This window comes from Trichomycterus rosablanca, chromosome 2, assembly GCF_030014385.1.
Source record: "Trichomycterus rosablanca isolate fTriRos1 chromosome 2, fTriRos1.hap1, whole genome shotgun sequence".
Taxonomy (NCBI): Eukaryota; Metazoa; Chordata; class Actinopteri; order Siluriformes; family Trichomycteridae; genus Trichomycterus; species Trichomycterus rosablanca.
The window spans coordinates 57,907,922-57,923,445 of record NC_085989.1 but is presented as its reverse complement, the minus strand read 5'-3'; the positions used below and the strand labels follow the sequence as shown (position 1 = coordinate 57,923,445).

General features: G+C 42.5%; 1 pseudogene; it reads right to left on the bottom strand.

Annotated features, from left to right (window-relative positions):
- Nucleotides 1–15,524, bottom strand: part of LOC134302867 (zinc finger protein 208-like) — a 108,520-nt pseudogene that overhangs the window by 27,081 nt on the left and 65,915 nt on the right.

The window sequence follows — 15,524 nt, the reverse complement described above, 5'->3', positions numbered from 1 at the left end:
ACATTTATAACATTATAAATAATAAAATACATTTATAACATTATAAATAATAAAATACATTTATAACATTATAAATAATAAACTACATTTATAACATTATAAATAATAAAACACATTTATAACATTATAAATAATAAAATACATTTATAACATTATAAATAATAAAACACATTTATAACATTATAAATATTAAACACTGTTAGTAATTGTTAGTCGTTCATCACATCACTTGTAGTCGCTGTTCAAGATAAATAAATGAGTTTACCGAGTTCATCTTCATCTTCAGGTTCTTCCTTCTTCACAGGCTTCATCTGGAAACCTTCAAGCTGTCGGTCCACTGGAGATCCGTCACCTGAAATTACATCAATATATGAAGAAGAAACTCAACAACTGGAGGAAATGGAAAGTCGTGGGTTTGGTGTTTGGTTTTGGACGTAGATTCAGGTTCCCACACGGTAAAACATGATAGATGGAGAAATTCTTTAATACCTAAAGCGACAGGGTTTTTACATTTGTCCTGACCACTGAAGAACAGGGTAAAAGGGGGTAACAAAGTATGTAGAGAAACAGATGGACTACAGTCAGTAATTGTAGAACTACAAAGTGCTTCTATATGGTAAGTGGAGGTGATAACATGGACAGTGAGTGTAGAAACAAGGAGGTGGTTTTAATGTTATGCCTCTGAAACTCTGAATCCGTTCCGTTCAATTGATTCAGTCTGCTAGAGCGGTTCAAATGAATCGGTTCTTAAGTACCGAGTCATGTGTAATGTAAACCGCTAGCTGCCCTGCCACGACAAAGGAGTTAAAGCTCCTCATAAAGATATTTTATTATTAACTCTAATGTATTACTACTAGAAGCTGGTTAATAATTGTAAACAAATGTAATACATACAAAAATAAATACATATTTTACTTACCGATAACTTACTTTAGTGCAAACACATCAGTTGAGGCAGCAGCTTCTTGCTGAGCGGTGTTGCCAACTCATCAGTAAGGAAAGAGGCTGAATGGGGCGCCGCCCTGTGGCCACACCAGGTAGTGCATTGTACACTAGTTAGGAGTGATGCTTCTTTCATGTAATAAAAACCTTTATTTTATAAAATGATTATCATGAACTAATGAAAATTATACATATATATATTTCTTCTGCGGGTTCTTTTTATCATCTTAACTTTTGAAAAATTTTGAAAAATTAGTAATAATTTAGTTTTAATTACGTGAAGATAATGCTTACATGCTTTAGAGCAAAGACTTAATGATGGCTACAATTGAGCTTATATAGAATTTTAATATTTCATGTTTATATGCAAGATGTCATTATGTGTTGGTAATGCTGTGTTGTGGTAATGACAATTTTTACTTTTTTTTAAGCAAAATAACTAGCTAGGCCATGGATTTGCTAAAGCTTGTCAACAGCTAGTACAAGATGCACTTTAAATACATATAAATAATGTGTACATTTCATTTTTTTTTTTTTTTTTTTTTTTGTAAAGTACTGCCATACTGATGTAAATGGTAATGAGCTGAATAAATATACTCTATGATCAGGAGGAATACATGATTAAATTTATATATATTAATACATTTCCAGACATTAAAATGTCAATCTTCTCTCATGGCTGGCATGTGCTTCCTTGTGAGTCTTTGTTTCCATGGTTACAACATAAACAAGTGTCACCTTCAAATGATTCCCTACAGAAACCGTACACTGTTGCGGTAATGACGATAACGCTGGGGACAGTAATATATTGCTCAAAAATATGCATAGGTTGTACAAATATTTGTTTTGTAATAAAGTATTTTTAACACAGATTCATAACCTAGGGACGTAAAAGTTCCCCCAATTGAAGAATCACCCAATCACCCATATACAGTGAGGAAAACAAGTATTTAATAATAATTAATTTGCATTTTATTGCATGAAATAAGTATTTGATACAATGGAAAAACAGAAGTTAATATTTGGTACAGAAACCTTTACAGAGGTCAGACGTTTCCTGTAGTTCTTGACCAAGTGTGCACACACTGCAGCAGGGATTTTGGCCCACTCCTCCATACAGATCTTCTCCAGATCTTTCAGGTTCCGGGGCTGTCGCTGGGCAATAAGGGCTCTGTACTTGGCCCACTTCTTTTCTCTATCTACACCCGCTCTCTGGGTAAGGTCATAGCCTCCCATGGCTTCTCCTACCACTCCTATGCAGATGACACTCAGCTCGTTCTGTCATTTCCTCCTTCAGACACGCAAGTCTCAGCTCGCATCTCAGCATGTCTGCAAGATATCTCACAATGGATGTCAGCTCATCATCTAAAACTTAATCCTAGCAAGACAGAGATGTTGCTCATTCCTGGAGATCCGTCTCCAACCCAGGACCTAGTCATTTCTCTGGATGACTCCCAGATCAGACCATCTGATAAGGTAAGAAGTCTTGGTGTTGTCCTTGATAACCAGCTGACATTCTCTCCTCATATAGCCAACATGTATAGCCAACATGTATAGCCAACATGACCAGAGCGTGTCGGTTCCTCCTGTACAACATCAGGAAGATTCGTCCATTTCTCTCCAGGGAAACTACCCAGATTCTGGTCCAATCACTTGTAATCTCGCGGTTGGACTACTGCAACTCCCTTTTGGCTGGAGCTCCCATGTCCACGATTAAACCCTTACAGCTCATTGAAAATGCAGCTGCCCGTCTGGTTTTTAACCAACCCAAACACTGCCACATCACCCCACTGCTATGTTCTCTTCACTGGCTTCCTGTAGCTGCACGCATTCAGTTTAAAACACTGACGCTCGCCTACAAAGCCAAAAATTGACCAGCCCCAAGCTACCTTCGTGGTCTAATCAAACCCCGCTCTGTACCACGCAACCTCCGAGCCTCTAGTCTCGCTCGACTTGAGCCCCCACCCAGGACTAAAGGAAGACAAGCATCAAGGCTGTTCTCTGTTCTAGCACCGAAGTGGTGGAATGAACTTCCTCTGTCTGTCCGAACATCTGAGTCTCTTGCTGTCTTTAGTAAAAAGGTGGGTTTTTAATCGTTTTTTAAACACTTAGGCTGACTTGTACTTATTTACTAACATTTTGTTCCATTCTTTTCCATTAAAAAAAAAAAAAAAAAAAAAAGCCTTTTAACAGGTTTTAGCAGATTTGTGTTCTTTGGCTGTTGTTTTCCTAAACTTGAGAAATGAAATGTTCACTATAGAAGCACTTATGTAAGTCACTCTGGATAAGAGCGTCTGCTAAATGCTGAAAATGTAAATATAAATCTTCAATGCTCTCACTGAGGGAAGGAGGTTGTTGGCCAAAATCTCGCTATACATGACCCCATCCATCCTCCCTTCAATACGGTGCAGTCGTCCTGTCCCCTTTGCAGAGAAGCACCCCTAAAGTATGATGTTTCCACCCCCATGCTTCACGGTTGGGATGGTGTTCTTGGGGTTGTACTCATCCTCCTTCTTCCTCCAAACACGGCGAGTGGAGTTGATACCAAAAAGCTTTATTTTGGTCTCATCTGACCACATGACCTTCTCCCATGCCTGCTCTGGATCATCCAGATGGTCATTGGTGATCTTTAAACGGGCCTGGACATGTGCGGGTGTGAGCAGGGGGACCTTGCGTGCCCTGCAGGATTTTAATCCATGGTGGTGTAGTGTGTTACTAACAGTAATCTTTGAGACTGTGGTCCCAGCTCTCTTCAGGTCATTGACCAGGTCCTCCCGTGTGGTTCTGGACTGATTTCTGACCTTTCTCAGGATCATCCTTACCCCACGAGGTGAGATTTTGCATGGAGCAGCAGACCGAGGAAGATTGACAGTCATCTTGTGTTTCTTCCATTTTCTAATAACTGCACCAACAGTTGTTGCCTTCTCACCAAGCTGCTTGCTATTGTCCTGTAGCCCATCCCAGCCTTGTGCAGGTCTACAATTTTGTCCCTGGTGTCCTTAGACAGCTCTTTGGTCTTGGTCATGGTGGAGAGGTTGGAGTGTGATTGATTGAGTGTGTGGACAGGTGTCTTTTATACAGGTAATGAGTTCAAACAGGTGCAATAAATACAGGTAATGAGTGCAGAATAGGAGGAGCTTCTTAAAGAAGAACTAACAGGTCTGTGAGAGCCAGAATTCTTGCTGGTTGGTAGGTGATCAAATACTTATTTCATGCAATAAAATGCAAATTAATTATTTAAATGTGATACAATGTGATTATCTGGATTTTTTTTAGATTCTGTCTCTCACAGTTGAAGTGTCCCTATGATAAAAATTACAGGCCTCTCCATTCTTTGCAAAAGCGGTAGTGTATCAAATACTTATTTTCCTCGCTGTATGTAGAATAAATATACTGTAGGTTGTCTGAACACAAGAAAAATGGTTAAGGAAAAGGTGAAATATTATTATTACTTTTATATATTTTACCTCCTTGTTAGCTGTATTTTTATGACGGCGTATTAGGGCAACTTTAACTTTTAACTTTTTTTTTAAGTTTCGATTTTGAGATTAATGCCAAAATATTATGAGAATAAAGTCGAAATAATTACAAGATTAAAGTAAAAATAATTACAAGATTAAAGTCCAAATATTACGGCCATAGCAACCTCCTTGTGTTAAAATGAGGGATGTTCATGATTTGTTATACTTTTTTATATCGGTTTTCACGAATAAAGAAATCCTCGATCTTCTGCACATCAGCACCAGTTTGTTATTAGTGTAAGGATGCTAAAACGGCTTTGCAATAAACTGTGTTTATTTAGAAGAAATAAACTAGAAGTAAAATAGAAGATAAATAAAATAGAAGAAATACATATTTGTGTATATGTATATATATGGCTATATTGGCCTCATTGCGCAATATTGTCACATGTCACTTTCCTATTTAATAATTTAATTACTATTCAATCTTTACACTGAAACTAAACCTCATGCATCATTACAGTTACCATTTATTTAGTTTATGTAAATTACAAGAAATACTTAGTTCTAGTTTTTTTGTTTGCTTTTATTTTGTTTTGTACTGTTAATTATTTGTTGTATTATGCTACTGGGGCTTTGATTTCCTTCCGGATCATCAAAGTAAGTGTCTGTCTGTCTGTCTGTCTGTCTGTCTGAGAACGTCGCCACCGGTGTGCTCGCCATCTGCATCGTTGCCAGTTCTTCAACCGAGGCCCCAACGCCTTATGGACTCGTACGATAAACTAAAGCCGTTTGGCGTCGTTATAAACGGTCGCATTGACGGGTTTAGTCTTCATGTCATGTGGATGGAAGCGTACAATACAAACAACCACCCAGAAGTAATCGCGGGTTACTGGATAACCACAGTAACACTCATTATAAGCTCTCCTCGGCGCAGTGCTTGTAACTTTGTGATCATTGGTATTCCTGGGTGAGGTAGGCTATTGGTTAAAGTATATTATTTGCTGTAACTTGTTTTAGAATAACTTGTCTTAGAATTTATCTCTGCAACTTTGATTATTAACTTGCTTAACTGTGGCTGCATTAATCTGTGTTCTGCTGATTGGTTAAAGTGGTTTCAGGTGACACTTGTTAGGCCTGTTGTTAGAGGCCTAGGTGTGAATTGAGGGGCAGGGCTAAGCTTAGTATAAAATTAAAGCTCACCGTCTGTAGCGGCTGGTCTTCTCTATCACTAGATTTTAATATCTGTCTGAATTGTCTAACCTATCTATCTTTTTTACTACTAATCTAAACTAACTTGGGTAAGTACTCTCTGACATTGTCTAAACTATCTACTTTTCTCAGCATGTGCTACTCAATCATTCCTGTGCTCATATCTCACAGACCCTGCAGACATCAGAGGGCACATTATAGAAACAGCAACGCCAGCAACCTCATCTACCCCCAACTGTTGCAACAGTCTCAAACAGTGGTGGTAGGTGGGGTCTGGAACTGTCAATCAGCCGTCCAAAAAGCTGACTTCATCTCAGCTTATGCACTCTCTCACAGCCTTGACTTCCTGGCACTGACTGAGACGTGGATCACCACCGAGAACTCAGCAACACCAGCTGCCTTATCCTCTGCCTACACCTTCTCTCATACACCGAGAGGATCTGGTAGGGGTGGTGGTACAGGTTTGCTCCTGACCAAGAAATGGCAATTCACTACTGTGAATGTTTCTCACCTTAACATTTCATCTTTTGAATTTCATGCTATTACTGTTACTTTTCCGATTACTCTTAATGTCATTGTTATTTACAGACCACCTGGCGCACTGGGAGACTTCATAGGAGAGCTGGATGTTCTTCTGAGTTTCTTCCCTTCAGATGGAACTCCTCTGACTGTTCTTGGTGACTTTAATCTCCCTACACTTCAGTCCTCCTGTGTTCTTCCTCTTCTTTCATCTTTCGACCTCCTCTTTAACCACAGCCCTCCGACACACAAAGGAGGCAATCTTCTGGACCTGGTCTTCAGCCGTGCAGCTTCTGTTCTGGACCTCACTGTCACCCCACTGCACCTCTCTGACCATCACTTTGTGTCCTTCTCTCTCTGTCTCCCAACTCTTCCTACCTCCAACCACACTTTCACCCTTACAACACGCCCCAATCTTCACTCTTTATCTTCCTCCCTGTTGATCTCCACCATCCTAACTTCACTACCTAACCCTGACATTCTTGCTACCCTTCCACTTAACTCTGCAACTAATACTCTACTTTCTTCTCTTTCAACATCCCTCGATCAGCTCTGTCCTCCTACCCTCAAACGAGGAAAACCTTCTCACCCTGCTCCTTGGCTTTCAGACGCATTGCGCAGCAACAGAAGAGAATTGAGGGCAGCTGAGAGAAAGTGGAGGAAATCTAAGCTTGGTGTTGATCTCCACTCCTACCACGATCTGCTGTCCAGGTTCTCATCTGATGTGACTGCTGCAAAAACATCTTTTTACAAAGCCAAGCTTGAACAATCTGCTGCTGACCCACGTAAGCTTCATGCTATCTTTTCCTCTCTTCTGAACCCTCCTCCCCCTCCCCCTTCTGCCTCTCTCACTGCTACTGACTTTGCAACATTCTTCCAGGACAAGATTGACAAAATCAATCAATCCTTGTCTCCGACTGACCCACTTTCAACTGACCCTCAACCCACCAACACACTCACCAGCTTCACCCCACTCACCATGGATGAGGTTACACAGCTCCTCTCATCCAGCAATCCCACTACATGCACACTTGACCCTATACCATCCACCATCCTCAAAGACCTCTCGCAGGACCTAATCCCCTTCATCACACCCATCATCAACAACTCCCTGACATCAGGTGTTGTCCCTACTGCTTTTAAGAAGGCTCAGGTCATTCCCCTTCTTAAGAAACCTACACTAGACACTACAGGCATTAACAACTACAGACCTGTCTCACTCCTCTCTTTTCTATCCAAAATTCTTGAACGTGCTGTCTATAACCAACTATCTGCCTTTCTCACTCAGAATGACCTCCACGATCCGTACCAGTCTGGCTTCAAGGCAGCACATTCTACAGAAACAGCACTTGTAGCTGTTACTGAGAAGCTTCATGCAGCCAAAGCAGCCAAACTGTCATCTGTTCTTATTCTTCTTGACCTCTCTGCAGCCTTCGACACAGTGAATCACGGCATTCTCCTGACCACTCTCTCCAACCTTGGAGTAACAGGTTCAGCATGGCAATGGATGGCCTCCTACCTGGAAGGGCGCTCCTACCAAGTGTCATGGAGGGGATCCACATCTACCCCATGCACTCTCTCAACCGGTGTTCCTCAGGGCTCTGTACTTGGCCCACTTCTCTTCTCTATCTACACCCGCTCTCTGGGTAAGGTCATAGCCTCCCATGGCTTCTCCTACCACTCCTATGCAGATGACACTCAGCTTGTTCTGTCATTTCCTCCTTCAGACACACAAGTCTCAGCTCGCATCTCAGCATGTCTGCGAGATATCTCACAATGGATGTCAGCTCATCATCTAAAACTTAATCCCAGCAAGACAGAGATGTTGCTCATTCCAGGAGATCTGTCTCCAACCCAGGACCTAGTCATTTCTCTGGATGACTTCCAGATTAGACCATCTGATAAGGTAAGAAGTCTTGGTGTTGTCCTGGATAACCAGTTGACCTTTTCTCCTTATATAGCCAACATGACGAGATCGTGCCGGTTCCTCCTGTACAACATCAGGAAGATTCGGCCATTTCTCTCCAGAGAAGCTACCCAGATTCTGGTGCAATCACTTGTAATCTCTCGGTTGGACTACTGCAACTCCCTCCTGGCAGGAGCTCCCATGGCCACTATTAAACCCTTACAGCTCATTCAAAATGCAGCTGCCCGTCTGGTCTTTAACCAGCCCAAACACTGCCACATCACCCCACTGCTGCGTTCTCTTCACTGGCTTCCTGTAGCTGCACGCATTCAGTTTAAAACACTGACGCTCGCCTACAAAGCCAAAAATGGACCAGCCCCAAGCTACCTTCGGGGTCTAATCAAACCCCGCTCTGTACCACGCAACCTCCGAGCCTCTAGTCTCGCTCGACTTGAGCCTCCATCCAGGACTAAAGGAAGACAAGCATCAAGGCTGTTCTCTGTTCTAGCGCCCAAATGGTGGAACGAACTTCCTCTGTCTGTCCGAACAGCTGAGTCTCTTGCTGTCTTTAAAAAACGATTAAAAACACACCTTTTTACTAAACACTTAGGCTGATTGGTACTTATTTACTAACACTTTATTCCAATCTTTTCCATTTAAAAAAAAAAAAAAAAAAAAAAAAAAAGACACTTTGGTTCTAACAGGTTTTAGCAGAGTTGTGTTCTTCGACTGTTGTCTATCTAAACTTAAGGAATGAAATGTTCACTGTGGAAGCACTTCTGTAAGTCGCTCTGGATAAGAGCGTCTGCTAAATGCTGAAAATGGAAATGTAAATGTAAATGTAAATGCATGCATGCCGATCCAGGTACTGAGACCCGAGCTTCTCTGAACTGACAAACCTACGACGGCTGCTCACTCCACCATAATCTTTCCACTTTATTCTGGTAATCATTTCGACTTTAATCTTGAAATCATTTCGACTTTATTCTCATATTTCGACTTTATTCTCATAATATTTCGACTTTATTCTCATATTTCCACTTTATTTTCATAATATTTTGACTTTATTCTCGAAATCAAAACTTAAAAAGTATTTTTTACAGCAGCCCTAATAATACGTTGTCGTAGTATTTTAATTGTATTTTTATTTATTATTTTATCTTCATAATTTTAACTTTTAATTTCAATTCTAATTATAATGCATCCCGCCTTTGTTTTTATTAATTAACCATCTTAACTGTTCTTGCTGTTTTTACTTTGCACTGTAAAACTATCTGAGCAGCTTTTTTAATGTATGAATCGGTTCAAATGAATCGGTTCATCAGTACTGAATCGTGTGATGCTAACAGTTAGCGGAGCCGCTTGCAGTTCGTGTGTTTAATGAGACCTAAATAAGAGTTAAAGCTCCTCAAATCCTCACAGTGATGTTTTATTATGAACTCTGGTGTTATTTAACAATTAAAATGTGTTTAAAAACCACAGTGTAATAAATAATTATTTCATTCACAAGTGATTCAGTTTAGCACAAGCACATGCTGCTGTAGCTGGAGGGTTTGATACTTGGATTGGTGAAGTACTTTTGTGTAATTGGTGGCACTGTGGTTTGGTGTATAAAATAAAGTTTTAAATATTTAAGAAATGCATCAAAAAACAGCTACTTTTTTTAACAAGACAACTAATACATTTATAGTAAAATAATCTAATTACTTTGAAATTTGAAGGTGTATGAATTTAAGCCATAACATTAAAACCACCTCCTTGTTTCTACACTCACTGTCCATGTTATCAGCTCCACTTACCATATAGAAGCACTTTGTAGTTCTACAATTACTGACTGTAGTCCATCTGTTTCTCTACATGCTTTGTTACCCCCTTTCATGCTGTTCTTCAATGGTCAGGACCCCCACAGAGCAGGTATTATTTAGGTTATTTGACCGACTCAAACAGCAGCAATAGATGAGCGATCGTCTCTGACTTTACATCTACAAGGTGGACCGACTAGGTAGGAGTGTCTAATAGAGTGGACAGTGAGTGGACACGGTGTTTAAAAACTCCAGCAGCGCAGCTGTGTCTGATCCACTCATACCAGCACAACACACACTAACACACCACCACCATGTCAGTGTCACTGCAGTGCTGAGAATGATCCACCACCTAAATAATACCTGCTCTGTGGGGGTCCTGACCATTGAAGAACAGCATGAAAGGTAACAAAGCATGTAGAGAAACAGATGGACTACAGTCAGTAATTGTAGAACTACAAAGTGCTTCTATATGGTAAGTGGAGCTGATAAAATGGACAGTGAGTGTAGAAACAAGGAGGTGGTTTTAATGTTATGAACTCTTACCTTTACCATGAGACAATAGCAACACATTAAGTCCCTGCATCTCCTCCATCCATACTCACCTGCCTTGCTCTGATCATCTAACGGTCATTTGTTGCTTCTTCCTTCTTCTAGGCTTCACACTACTGGAGACGGGACTTTTGGTGTATTTATTAGTATTTATAAAAGCAATAAGCCACGAGAGGCCGTGCGTTACTGTGATTTTATCACGGGGATGACGTTTTTGGCACGACGCGAAGGGAAGCGGAGAGCCTAAAACTTCTTTCCCCGTGATAAAATCATAGCAGTAACGCACGGTCTCAAGTGGCTTATTGCTTTTATAAAACGGCGGTCAACATAAAATATAATAAATACAACAATGTTTAATTCATAAATGTATTTATTGTGTATAAACTTACAATAAAGCATTCTTCCGCGACGCCAGGTAGTTCCTTTATAGTGTTGCTAGGCAACATGAGGGCGAACATAACATTAACTTTTTCTATTCAGTGGCGTATTAATATGGAATGATGTGAGGTGGTCATAGGTGTGCGTTTATCTAGGATTTTACAACGGCTTCGAACGCGGCTCAGCCAATCAGATTTTAGGACCGGAACTATCCGTTTTATAATAGTTAATAAATTTACAGTTATAGTCATAAGTTTATATACACTCCAACAAACTGTAGTTTAGAGTTATTAAGGATGTTTACTTTGTACATGCCATTAGCAAATTTTCCAACTAATGTTCACAAACAGATCATTTAATGTACACCGATAAAGCATAACATTATGACCACCTTCCTAATATTGTGTTGGTCCCCCTTTTGCTGCCCCGTACACAACAAACTGTGCTGCTCTGTGTATTCTGACACCTTTCTATCAGAACCAGAATTAACTTCTTCAGCAGTTTGAGCTACAGGAGCTCGTGTGTTGGATCGGACCACACGGCATCAATGAGCCTTGGCCGCCCATGACCCTGTCGCCGGTTTACCACTGTTCCTTCCTTGAAGCACTCTTTTTTTTATTTTTTTTTATTAATTTTCCCCTTTTTCTCCCCCTTTAGCGCATCCAATTGTCCAATTTGCATCGTGCTTCCTCTCTGTCTATGCCGAACCCTGCCCAGACAGAGGAGATCGAAGCTAACCAACATCCCCTCCGAAACACTGGCAGCAGCCGGATGCATCTTTGCCACCCACACATCGATGAGTTTGGCGCCACCAAGCGTTGCATGCGGAGAGACACACCCTAAGGGCACTCCTTCCTCATCCCTTATGTAGGCGCCTCTTAATCAGCCGGCAGATGTCGTAATCGCATTCTGACAGAGAGAGACCCACCCCCTCCGGTCTCCGATCCCACCCCCCACCCCCACCTGAACAACAGGGCCAATCGTTGTTCATATAGCCGCCCAGCCTTCGACCGGCTGAAGGCAGAGCTGGATTCGAAACGAAACTTTCGAAATCGAGCTCTGGTTGCAGCGCATGTTTTTACCGCTGCGCCACCTGAGCGGCCCTCCTTGAAGCACTCTTAATAGATACTGACCACTGCAGACCGGGACACACCCCACAAGGTGCAGGTTTGGAGATGATCTGACCCAAATCCTCACGCTCGCCCATTTTTCCTGCTTCTAACATCAACTTTGAGAATAAAATGTTCACTTGCTGCCTAATATACCCCCTTCCCCCACTAACAGGTGCCGTGATGAAGAGATAATCAGTGTTATTCACTTCACCTGTCAGTGCTCAGAATGTTATACCTGCAGAAATCAACCCGTTGAAACTCAGACTTGCAGCCATTGCAGCATTTCTGCTTTGGATCCCAACAGTCCACGTCCTAGGATGGAAGACAACCAGCTAACAATGCTGACAGAATAACTGCAGAACGTGTACTCGCCTCTATGAACAAACACCACAAATCTACTGTTGCTACACTATATTGCCAAAAGTATTCACTCCCCCACCCAGATCATTTAATTCAGGTGTTCCAATCACTTCCATGGCCACAGGTGTATAAAATCGAGCACCTGGGCATGCAGACTGCTTCTACACACATTAGTGAAAGAACGGGTCGCTCTCAGGAGCTCAGTGAAGTCCAGCGTGGTACCGTGATGCCACCTGTGCAACAAGTCCAGTGGTGAAACCTCCTCACTACTAAATATTCCACAGTCGACTGTCAGTGCTGGTATAACAAAGTGGAAGCGATTGGGAACGACAGCGACTCGGCCACCAAGTGTTACCACGTAAAATGACAGGGCGGGTCAGCGGATGCTGAGGAACATAGTGCACAGAGGTCACCAACTTTCTGCAGAGTCGATCACTACAGACCTCCAACCTTCATGTGGCCTTCAGATGAGCTCAGGAACAGTGTGTAGAGCTTCATGGAACGGGTTTCCATGGCCGAGCAGCTGCATCCAAGCCGTACATCACCAAGCGCAATGCAAAGTGGTGTAAAGCACTCCGCCACTGGACTCTAGAGCGGTGCAGACGTGTTCTCTGGAGATCCGATGGACGAGTCTGGGTTTGGTGGTTGCCAGGAGACGGTACCTGTCTGACTGTATTGTGCCGAGTGTAAAGTGTGGTGGAGGGGGGATTATGGTGTGGGGGTGTTTTTCAGGAGTCGGGCTCGGCCCCTTAGTTCCAGTGAAAGGAACTCTTAATGCTTCAGCGTACCGAGAGATTCTGGACAATTTCATGCTCCCGACTTTGTGGGAACGGTTTAGGGATGGCCCCTTCCTGTTCCAACATGACTGCGCACCAGTGCACAAAGCACAAGCTCCATAAAGACGTGGACGAGCCAGTTTAACCGGCCTGCACAGAGTCCTGACCTCGACCCGATAGAACACCTTTGGGATGAATTAGAGCGGAGACCGTGAGCCGGGCCTTCTCGTCCAACATCAGTGTTCCCATAAACACACTCCTAAACCTTGTGGAAAGCCTTCCCAGAAGAGTTGAAGCTGTTATAGCTGTAAAGGGTGGCGACATCATATTAAACCCTGTGGATTAAGAATGGGAGTCACTCAGGTTCATATGTGTGTGTGAAGGCAGACGAGCGAATACTTTTGGCAATATAGTGAATGTTTAAGCACTGTATAATGGCTGATCATACTACTACATAATTCATTCATGAAGATCCGCCGGCTTCGAATCGACACACTTGTGTCTGGTGAGGGTCAGTAAGTGAGTGAAGTTGCGTCCACACTGCAGACAGCAGTACGGTTTCTCTCTGTCGTGAGTGAACTGGTGAATCTTGAGATCACTCTGGTTATTAAAAGTCTCCTCACAATATAAGCAGCAGTACAGATTTCCTCCGGTGTGAATGCGCTGGTGTCTTTTGAGATGACTGCGGTTGGTAAAACTCCTCTCGCACTGCGAGCACTGGTACGGCTTCTCTCCGGTGTGAATGCGCTGGTGCGTCTTGAGATGAATCTGCTGATGAAAGCTCTTCCCGCACTCCGAGCACTCGTACGGCTTCTCCCCGGTGTGAATGCGCTGGTGGTTCCTGAAATGGCTCCGTTGCTTAAAACTCTTTCCGCACAGCGAGCACTGGTAGGGTTTCTCTCCGGTGTGAATGCGCTGGTGGGTTTTGAGAGCGTTCTGCTGATTAAAACTCTTGCCGCAGTGCGAGCACTGGTAGGGTTTCTCTCCGGTGTGAATGCGCTGGTGGGTTTTGAGAATGCTCTGGCTATTAAAACTCTTCTCGCACTGCGAGCACTGATAGGGTTTCTCTCCGGTGTGAATGCGCTGGTGATTTTTAAGGTGACTCTGCTGATAAAAGCTTTTATCACACTGTGAGCAGTGATACGGTTTCTCTCCGGTGTGAATGCGCTGGTGGATTTTAAGCGTGTTCGGCTGATTAAAACTCTTTCCACACAGTGAGCAGCAGTACGGTTTCTTTCCTGTGTGAATGCGCTGGTGGGTCCTGAAATTACTTTGGTGATTGAAGCTCTTCCCGCAGTGCGTGCAGTGATACGGTTTCTCTCCAGTGTGAATGCGCTGGTGAGTTTTGAAATGACAATGGTTAGTAAAGCTCTTTCCACAATGTAAGCAGTGATAGGGTTTCTCCCCAGTGTGAATGCGCTGGTGTTTTTTAAAAGCACTCTGGTAGGTAAAACTCTTCTCACAAATAGAGCAGAAATACGGTTTCTCTCCGGTGTGAATGCGCTGGTGGATTTTCAGAACCTTCTGGGAACTGAAGTTCTTCCCACACTCTAAACAGATGTTGGTGATCATGCTGGGGGCGCCGGAGGACGTTTGCTGATTACTGGAGTCTTTAGTGGGTGCCAGATCCTCATATTTAACCTCTTCTTTAGATTCCACCAGCGCATCATATTTATCATGGTTGCAGCTCTTGATGTGATTGTGGAGGTGATTCTGGGTTGTAGAGGAACGTGGACACGAGGAGCAGGAGGAGCCGACGTTCAGTTCTAGATCAGAAAACAAACAAAGTAAAATAAACATTTGAGGAACTACGCTGCATCACAGACATAAATACTACCTTACGTCAGACAGGATGAAGCTGAGATATTTCATCTTTTATCTGCTCAACTTCATTCCATTTATTAATAAACATCCATTCCTGCATTTCAGGTCAGCAACACATTCTAAAAAAAGTTGGGACGGGGGTAATTTAGGGCTAGTAATGAGGTGAAAACACTAAATAATGATGTGATGTTAAACAGGTGATTGTGATCGTGGTTTGGTACAAAAGCAGCATCCAGGAAAGGCTGAGAGTCTCTGATGAGTAAAGATGATCAGAGGATCCAGTTTGTCCACAAATGTGTGAGAAAATGATTGAAATGTTTAAAAACAATGAACCTCAAAGAAAGATTGGAAAAAAAATTGCATGTTCTCCCTCTACAGTGCAGAATATCATTAAACCATTCAAGGAATCAGGAGCTTAAGCTTAATCTGAACGCTCGTGATCTTCCATCCCTCAGACGGCGCCGCATCAAGAACCTCCACTCAACACTAGCTGATATAAGCACATGGGTGAGGGATTAGTTTATCAAACCTTTATCAGCTCTACAATACAGAGTTACTGCACTAATCATACTTAACACTTTACTGTGCAAAAAAGAAGCCTAATGTTAACCACGTCCAGAAGCGGCGTCGACTTCTCTGGGCTCGGAGGCATCTAGGATGGACCATCGCACAGCGGACAG